Below are 10,389 nucleotides of genomic sequence, written 5' to 3' on the forward strand. Positions count from 1 at the left end.
AATTGTGGGTATTACATTAAATACCTATCCCTAACCTGTCCTGTGCCCTGACCTGGATGGCCCAGGCTAGCCTGATCTCCTCAGATCTCAAAAGCTAAGCAGGGTCAGCCCTGGTTAGTACTTGGATGGGAGACCACCAAGGAATACCAGGGTTGCTGTGCAGAGGAAGGCACTGGCAAACCACCTCTGTTAGTCTCTTGCCATGAAAACCCCAAAAAGGGGTCGCCATAAGTCAGCTGCGACTTGACGGCACTTTACACACACACGACCTGTCCTGTATCCCTGGCACTAGATACACAAGGGTGATTGTCTGGGCACCTGATAAACTACAGCAATTCTTCCTCTCTGATCTGCTGCACCGAGAGCACCGGCAATGATTAAACCTTAGCACGCAGGCACATTAAGGAAAAAATTAGCAAGAGTAACGAAGCAGGTTTCATACCCATGAGCAAAGGTTAATCATATAATGCCAGAGATGACTTCACACAATTCACACAGGATTTAACTAAAACAAAGTGAGTTCTAACTGAGAAACCTCTCTGGTACTTTTTCTTCTTCTGGACTCTGCTAACAAATCTCAGAATGGAAAGGTGGTAGTCTGGTTGCGATAAATGGAACACTAAAATGCATCAAAACAGTAACTATTAAATGAACGAGGACAATCAGGACATAATTGCTTAAGAATATTATGGGATCTCCTTCAGTTCGATGTAATTCAGGAAATCCAATTGGAGTTTGTACAGGTATAGCCCATCTTGAAAGACAGCTGGACTAGATAATTTTGGGGATGCCTTTCCACCTTATCCCTCATACTAAAAGCACCCAGATATTAAATCCAATACAATACATGGGAACCCACCAACAGAGGTTAAGTGGTCAAAATATTTGGGAAGAGCCTACTCAGGTTGGTAACTGTATCTCTGATACTTAGTTTTAAAGACTGACGTGTATGAGCCTGCAGCTACAACACTCTTGAGCTCTGAATTAGTAGAAAAGAGCAAGAGTCCAGTGTGTGTGTAAAGTGCCTTCAAGTCGCAGCCGACGTACGGCGACCCCTTTTGGGGTTTTCATGGTAAGAGACTAACAGAGGTGGTTTGCCAGTGCCTTCCTCTGCACAGCAACCCTTGGTGGTCTCCCTTCCAAATACCAACCAGGGCTGACCCTGCTTAGCGTCTGAGATCTGACGAAATCAGGCTAGCCTGGGCCATCCAGGTCAGGGCAAGAGTCCAGCAGCACCTTAAAGACTAACAAAAATATTTTCTGGCAGGGTAGGAGCTTTCGTGAGCCACAGCTTCACTTCAGATACAGCTAGAATGAATTGAGCTCTGAATGTTAGAGTGACAGAAATAATTACTTCTCTGCAGTAGACAGAGATGTGGATCTCCTTGCCGGTCCCTTGTACAATAGAATCTTGATCTGTTGACTGTCAAAAGAGAAAAAAATAGACAGACAGACAGACAGACAGACAGGTAGGTAGGTAGATAGACAGACAGACAGACGGACAGACACAATTTTTCCAACTGTTCAAACTGAGTCAGCAAGCAATATGGAAATGCATACTGCCTCTGGGCACGGAGGAGCCATTCAGCTGTTAGTGCTAATAACCATTGACATATATGAAGTGACATATATGAAGAAGGACTTTCTTTTGTCTGTCTTATTGCCAATTATTTTAATTGCATGCTGTGATGGATATTTTCACAGCCTCCTCTCAGGCTGGGTCCCAAGCTTCGAATGTTTTCTGTCTCTCACAGAGCTCAGAGTGTCAGCTTTCTGGCTCCGCCCACTCTTGGTCTGTCAGCTCCTGCTGATTAACCCCTTATCCGTCACACATGCCTTCCCCCCAAAAAGTTTTATTATTATTATTTTTTAAGGGACGGAGAGAAATCTCTCTAGCATTTTCTAGATGCAAAATTGTATACACCTTTATAATGCCCCCCGCCATCTTTTTTTTTCTACCCTGTAAAATTTAGAAAGGCATTTTGCCTTTCCTCACAGAGTGTTCCAACCCTTGGATCAATTTTTGAGCTCTTTTCAGTACTTTTTCCATTGCAACGGTGCATATTTTGATATGGGGGCAACCATAATAGCGCCAGGATTCTAAATGTGGCTGCACCAAAACTGCACCCAGATACGTATCGTGACATTGTTGGTTTTATTTTAAATGTTTCATAAAAATCCCTAACGTGGAATTTCCCGTTGTTGTGGCGTACGGTTGATGTTTTCATTAAGTATGTGCATGGAAAATAACCCTTTTGGTTTTGGTTCACTTTCTTTAAAAAAAAACCTTGATTTTGTTAAATTTGTTATTAAAACTATCAGTTCTAGTTATTATATTCATTGTTTCCATTGGTTTCAGTAGGAAACACACATAGGGTGAGACATTTTTTTCACCATCCTCTTGGGGTGAAATTCTCTCAGGGATTACATCCCTCCCCAAGGGCAGAGCTATCCCTTGGTCAGAGAAGGAGTGAACCAGGACTTCCGCTGTGAGCTGTTCCACGTTGGGACATCATGATGCTCTGAAAAAGCCACCGATCACCTGAGCTGTCAGGTGAGTGTGTGGTGGGTTTTGAATTCAGTGTGGACATTGCTGGATTCTTTCAGCCCCTGATGTAATACTAATCAACCGGAAGTAGAGCCATCTCCTCAGAAACCAGCATGACTTCCTTGGGCAAAGACTGCTTCAATCCAAGCATCAAGCTGGTTGTCGAAACATCAGACATCTCAAGGCTGGGGAGAGATAGGATGAGTACGTCCTGGCTCCTGCACCGTCCTAGGGATGACCCTGAACAGGGGGATCCTATCTAACAGAAACACAGAAGAAAGCATCCCCATTTTATAGACAATTAAAGCTATTTTTGGCAGAGTAGGCAAAAGGGAGGATTGGCAAGAGTTTTCTCTTAGAGAACTCTTCATATGTTTATATATGAATCCAAATATTCGCATCTAAAGTGGAGAGAAGAGAGTGTCTTTTTGAATAGAATTGGAGTGCATAGCTGAGGGAACTAAACCCTGCTTCTTCCTGTGCCTCACTTTGATGAACTCTGTTTCTTTTAATGTTTTTTTTTTTTTACATTCAAGCTTATTTTTTGTGTTTCCCTTCATTAAATTTTATGCTATTTTGTTCACTGGAGGCCGATTTCAATTTTTAAAATCTTGCTTTTTATAGCTTTCTTGGCTATGCTCATAAACTATGCTGGCAGTCCCTTGAACTTTGATGTAACTTTCCTAATCTTTGGCGAATGTTTTTATCTGTGCTTTTGTTCCTTTTCCCAAGTGTTTTTTAAATAACTTTCAGGCATAGTGAAGAGATTTGATCCTCCCAGATTTCTTTTTCAGCTTCCTTTCTACTGAGCCCTTCATGTTTGAGTTCTCTGTTGTCAATACATGTGACTATGTTGCATTTTCTGGGGAAATGGAACGATGGAAACGGAACTAAGTATCAGGATTAGTTCTCTGTTAGGGTTGCCCACCTCCCAGCAGTGGCTGGAGAGCTCCTGGGATTACACCTGATCTCCAGGTGACAGAGATCAATTCACCAGGAAAAAATAACTGCTTTGGAGGGTAGACTCCATACCATTATACCCCAATGAAGTCCCTCCTCTCCACAAACACCACCCTTCCCAGGCTCCACCCTCCAAATATCCAAGTATTTCCCAACCCAAAGCTGGCAACCCTACCTATGTTTTCATCATCTTTTGTCCACCACACTATAAAGCAAATTTGACTTATTTTATATGAAAAACTGCTGTTTCGTTAGTGAATTGTGGGAGCCCCAGAACCCCTGAACTTACCAGAGGTGAAGGGGAGAGGGCCAGCTGGAGCAGCCCACCTGGCATAGGGTTGCTAACCTCCAGGCAATGGCTGGACATCTCCCACTATTAGGCCTCCTGCAAACTAACCAGCTACAGGAGAGGACAGCAGGAAGAGAGCAGGAATACCTAGGGTGCTAATAATCTCTTCCTGCTGCTACTTTGAAGCCTGTTGAGGTTGCCATGAAGAGACTTTGGAGGGTATGTTGGCCCTGCCCAACCCTGATGGCATGGCAGACACTCACAATTAGCTATGTCAAAGGCAATGTAACTATACAACAACCTAATTTGCAGCATACTTTTTTTGGACTTATCTGATTACTATACAGTTTGACTTTCTATTAAATTATACTGTTACCATTTGATTTTCAACTCAGCTTACTGATATGATTCACATCTCAATCTTTCTGTTATGGTGCTCTGCTTTTTGTGTTTTTATGTATATTTAAAATCAGTAAAGTATCATTTTAAAACAATTAAACCTTTAACCAGACACATTTATATCCATTATCTGTCTATTATATAGGAATTAATTATGGCTATACATTCACTTGGTCAAGTAAACCTTCAGTTTGCTAAATTACGACATATCTGTTCATAGCCATTCTTGTGCCTCTAGTGCCTTTGATGTCCACACATATAAAGAAATTTTCATACAGCCTCATTTTCTTAGTCTAGTTTCCTCCATGGTGTAACTTTCCCCCATGATATTCTGGAAGCACAGAAGGAATCTCATTGGAATGCTATTTTCCTGCCAATACCGGATTCACAGCCAGCAGCAAATAAGTAATAAGTTGTCTCTGGAAAGGTATATTTTTGTAATGCCATTTTTTGGGTTTATTTTTTGTATTAATTAGTATGTAATTCTACAGTGTACATGAGCTCAAATGCCTTCTAGCATCAGTTATATTTGTTTAAAATCTAAATTAAAGTTCTAAATATAAACCGTTACCTATTTGCATACCGATCGTGGGGGACAGCCCGTCTGAAAAAAAATCCCACTGACTCTGCAGATGTTAAAAGACTGAGAAATATGAACAAGCTGGAAGAAAAGTAGGGCAACTTTAAAAATGAAAATGGGCATGCCAGCCCTTGAAGTCCATATAGGCAACTGTCATAAAAAAAGTCCCAGAACAGGATGTCTTGAACTTATCTTTGTGGGCATATATGCCAGGAAGATGTGAGCTTTGAGATTTGCAGAGCCCAGCATGTTTGCACCTCACCAATTACTGTGTTGCGCCTCACTGCCTGTCACCCCACGGTGGGGATATTGTGGGAGATTGGAAGATACTAAATCAGAGGCAGAAAGAAGGAAACCTCTATACGCATTTAAATTAAGAAAGGGGTATGCACAGACATGGGTATGCACAGACCTCATGAACAAAAACTCCCAGAGCTGAGATGGCTGTAGCTATGGGGACATCAGTGTGGATCTATTTAAGATCAATGTAGATTTTTCTTTGGTGTTACAAAGGCTTTCTGGGTTAGGTAAGGAGCAGCCTGGCCTGTAGCGGATAGGCAGTATGGGGGAAACTGTGGAGGAGCCCTGGTGGGAATGCATGGAGGAACACACTAACAGTTCATTCCTAAGGAGAGTTACTCCAGTCTAAGCCCATTCATTTTAATGGGCTTAGACTGGAGTAACTCTCTTTAGGAATGCACTGTAAGGGAGCAACAGCAGCCCAGATCTTTCTGATGACAAATACTTGGAGGAAGCCATCGGACCAAGTAAAGCAATGAAGCCACCTGCAGACAGCAAGCCTGTTTCTTCAAAGAAAAGGAAACAGCATACAGAATGCTTTCCTGGTGCAGAAGAAGAGCAATCTAAGGATAGAAAAAAGAAGGTGAAGGGAAGCCAAAGAGGCAAAGAAAGAAGAATTTCAGATATTCTTGCGCAATCAAGTCCAAAATCTGGAACGCCCGAAGATGTAAAAAAACTGATTGATGAACACTTTGATGCTAAATGTTCTGTGATTGAATTAGAAGAATTAAAGCTACCAGTTGCTTGTCCCCCCCCCCCCGCATGGCCTCACCCACAGGTTTTCTTCCTACCTAAGGGAAATCTGCCCTAAATGGGCGAAGCTCCATAAAAAAACATAAGGAGAAGAAATCAATAGTGATGCTGATAATCTGCAGTTCATTAGAATATAACAACAAGTGTTTTAACTGCTCCTCATAGTGCAGTTGCTCTAGCCCCCTGATCATTTTGGTTGCTCTTTTCTGCACCTTCTCAAGCTCTGCAATATCCTTTTTTAGGTGGGGTGACCAGAACTGTACACAGTTGTCTCACCATACATTTGTACAAGGGCAGTATGATAGCAGCGGTTTTAGTCTCTATTCCTTGTCTAATTGTGGTCAGAATGGAATTTGCCTTTTTCACAGCAACCACACACTGGGTTGACATTTTCATTTAGCTATCCACTACCACCCCAAGATCCCATTCTTGATCTGTCGCTGCTAGCAAAGATCCCATCAATGTATATGTAAAGTTGGGATTTTTGCCCTAATATGCATCACTTTACACTTACTCACATTGAATCTCATTTGCCATTTTAATGCCCATTCCTCCAGTTTGAAGAGATCCTTTTGGAGCTCTTCACAGTCCAATTTTGTTTTAACCACCCTAAATAATTTCGTGTCATCTGCAAACTTGGCCACCTCGCTGTTCACCCGCAACTCCAGGTCATTGATGAACAAGTTGAAAAGCACCGGCCCCAACACAGATTCCTGAGGGACCCCACTGCTCACATCCCTCCATTGTGAGAACTGACCATTTAGTCCTACTCTCTGCTTCCTATTTTTCAGCCAGCTGTCAATCCATAAGAGGACTTGTCCTCTTATCCCATGACTATGAAGTTTGTTTAGCAGTCTTTGGTGGAGGACTTTGTCAAAAGCCTTTTGGCAATCCAAATACACAGCGTCCACAGGCTCATTCCTGTCCACATGCTTAATAACACTATCAAACTCTAAAAGGTTAGTGAGCAGGACCTACCTTTACAGAAGCCATGTTGGGTTTTACTCAGCAGGGCTTGCCCTTCTATATACTTGACATTTCTATCTTTAATAATGCTTTCCATCAATTTACCTGGAACAGATGTTAAGCTAACTGCTCTGTAATTTCCTGGGTCCCCCGGAACCTTTTTTATAACTGGGTGTTACATTGGCCATTCTCCAATCCTCTGGTGCAGAGGCTGATCTAAGGGACATGTTACCTGTCATTGTTAGAAGTTCAGCAATTTCCCATTTTAGTTCTTGAAGACTCTAGGATGAATACTGTCTGGTCCCTGAGACTTGTAGTTTGCAGTTTGTCTAGACGTTCTAGGACTTCCTGCCTTGTTATCACTATTTGCCCCAGTTCCTCATTCTACCCTCCCCAAAACCTCTGTTCAGGAGAAAAAATCTGCCCTATATCTTCAACAGTGAAGACAGATGAGAAGAATTCATTTAGTTTCTCAGTAATCGCTTTATCCTTCCTTATTGTTCTTCTATTCCCATTGTCTTCCAATGGTCCAACCTCTTCCCTAGCTGGTTTCCTACTCCTAATGTACTCAAAGAATTTCTTATTATTGGTCTTGATGTGTTTAGCGATATGTCCCTCAAAATCTTTTTTGCATCTCTAATTGTTTGCTTGCATTTCCTTTGTGCAAGTTTGTTTGCGTTTGTTTGCCTCATTTGGGCAATCCTTCCAGTTTCTGAAGGAAACCTTTTTTTCTCTAATAGCTTCCTTCACCTTATCCATTAGCCATGGTGGTGACCTCTTGGACTTAATACCACCTTTCCTGATCTGTGGTATACCATCCAGCTGAGCCTCTAGTATTGTGGACTTGAGTAACCCCCAAGCCTTTTCCAGAGATTTAACCCTCCTGTTCTCTTCAACTTCCTTTTTACCAGGTTTCTCATTTTAGAGAAGTTCCCTCTTTTAAAATCAAAGGTAATTGTGTGAGATTTCCCAGGCACTTTCTCACATACAATTAAATTTAATTTGATGCCATTGTGGTCACTATTGCCAGTTGGCTCAACTACATCCACATCCCACACTAAGTCTCTGGCAGCACCACAGAGTATTAAGTCCAGGATCCCCTCCCCTCTGGGTTGGGTCCTTGACCAATTATTCGAGGGTATAGTCATTGAGGATGTTTAGAAATTTTATCTCTTTGGCTTGACTGGAACATGCATTTATCCAGTCAATATGAGGGTAGTTAAAGTCTCCCATTATTACCGGTACTACTTCATCATCTTTGCATGCTTCCCTGATTTCATTCTCCATCTCTAGATCACCCTGAGTCTTTTGGTCAGTGGGCCAATAGAACGTCCCCAGTACTAAATTACCTTTGGGGCCCAAAATCATCACAAACAAGGATTCTGTGGACAAGTCTGCCCTTTTTATGGTTTCTAGTTTATTAGACACTATGCCTTCTTTGATGTACATAGCAACACCCCCTCCAATACTCCCTTCCCTGTCATTTCTATAGAGTTTGTAACCAAGGATAACCGTATCCCACTGGTTCTCTCCCCTCCACCAGGTTTCTGTAATGCTCACTATATCTATGTTTCCCCTTAAAACCATGCACTCTAACTCCCCCATTTTCACTTGGAGGCTTCTAGCATTAGCATAGAAACACCTCCACACTGTCTCTCTTTCGAATTGCCTGGCATGTGTCCTTGGGCATCCTTAAGTGGCTATCCCACTTTACTTTACTATCCCCTTTTGTCTACCCCATTCCTGTGTGGGCAATCAGAAGCAATTTTCCCTTTGTCCATTTGCATTGAGTATGCCCAAACAGGATTCTACTCAGCTCTTGTTGGCTTTCCCTCCGTTGCCTGGAACTTACCAAGTCAACAATAACTGCATTCAAAGGGGATGGCAAAGTTCTGAAATTGTTTGCAAAGCTCATAAAGATCCAAGCACAGGCAAAAATTCTGGAGAAATGTGTCATCCACGTGGGCGTTGGGACACCTGGAAGGATAAAAGCACTCATAGAGAAAGACAGCCATAGTCTGACAGGCTTGAAATATGTCATCATAAACTGGATCTGGAGGAATCAGAAGTTAAGAAGATTAGTTGATATCCCTGAGATAAGAAAAGAATCCATTGACCTTTTGGAGATGGGCCTGATCAAGCTGTGCAGAGAAGGTTCTGTGAAGCTGGTGCCACTTTAGATGGAACTTCAAGAGCCGTATTCCACTTATCCCCCGTACTTACATTTCCACTGGCTAAGTGGAGGCTTTTTGGTTTTGAGATGCACAGCAGAATTTAGTGCTGGATCCTTTTGTCGTGTTTAATTCTTTTATAGGAATTTTAAAAATTCTGTTATAAAATTATTTTATAACAACACACTCTTTTGTGCATAGTAAAAAAAGTTTTCTGGGAAGGGACAGACTTTCACCATTGAGTCTCAAGGTGGATTACATAGCATAAATCGATGCAATGGGATAAGACATCCAACAATCAAGATACTAGAGCTAGGGTTAAAGAAAGCTGAAGCAAGCATAGAATGTTAGACATGATACAGAAAGAAGATACAATGCAGAAAATGGTATTATATCTGTACAAAACAATGCAGTGGCAGCAGTAGTGGTTTCAAGTGACCTGTAAATAATGTTCTTAAGCAGAACCCATAAGGTTACAAACTCTGCTTGATAAATTCTTGCAGACTTGGGGGTGCTGCTCAATCAGAGCAGTCTTTGGAGTGGTGGGAGCTCAACTGGGATTGGGATGTCATCAAATACACACTCCTAAAATGCCTTTTCCTCCAGGGAACTGATCTCTGTAGTCTGAATATCAGTTGTAGCTCCAGGAGAACCTCCCAGCCTTGAGGTTGGTAATTGTAAGAACTCATAACCAGAACCTGCCATTAACCCCTTGTTGTCTGTTCTGGCAAAAGAGGAAACATTTTTGCCAATCATGAGCTACTTTAAGCCTATCAGAAAGTGAAAGCTGTACTACTGCTGCTCATGAAGGATCACGTTAAGCTTTCTTATGTTAAGTGTCTCCAGTTTTAAATATCTGCAGCACCTGGAATTTTCTAGCAGTTTGTCGAAACACTGCTAGAAGGAATCCCCAGGGTTATTCCATACTTTGGTGATGTACTAATCATGGGTCCATCAGAAGTGCACAACTCATAGCACAACTCAAAGAAATTCTAAAGAGATGTGATCAATCAGTAATTAGCACCAAGAAAGAGAAATATCAGTGTGGAGCTTCCAGTATCACATTTCCAGGATACTGAATTAACGTAGCTGGGATCTACTTGTTTGAGGACAATGTAATGGTGCCCTTACAGCAAAATGCAGACAAGATCTTCAAGCTTCCCTAGAATTACTCACTCTTGTTATGTCTTCTTGAAAGACAAACCCAGAATCCTTTCCTTGAAATGAGCTCAGTGTGAGTAGACTCACCACCGCCACAATCAACACATGAAGCTGCTTTATGCTGGGTCATACCTTTGGTCTAACAAGGTCAGGATTGTCTATTCTGATTGGCGGCAGCTCTATAGGATCTCAGGCAGAGGTCTTTCACACCATCAGCTACGTGATCCTTTTAAAAATTGGACACGGTATGGATTTAACCTCG

At 41.9% G+C, this 10,389-nt stretch overlaps 1 pseudogene; it reads left to right on the forward strand.

Moving 5' to 3' along the window:
• The first annotated feature begins 5,338 nt into the window (after positions 1-5,338).
• On the forward strand, positions 5,339-8,975 carry LOC130479447 (protein CMSS1-like; annotated as a pseudogene).
• Positions 8,976-10,389: the final 1,414 nt, after the last annotated feature.

Source organism: Euleptes europaea, chromosome 6, assembly GCF_029931775.1.
Source record: "Euleptes europaea isolate rEulEur1 chromosome 6, rEulEur1.hap1, whole genome shotgun sequence".
NCBI lineage: Eukaryota > Metazoa > Chordata > Lepidosauria > Squamata > Sphaerodactylidae > Euleptes > Euleptes europaea.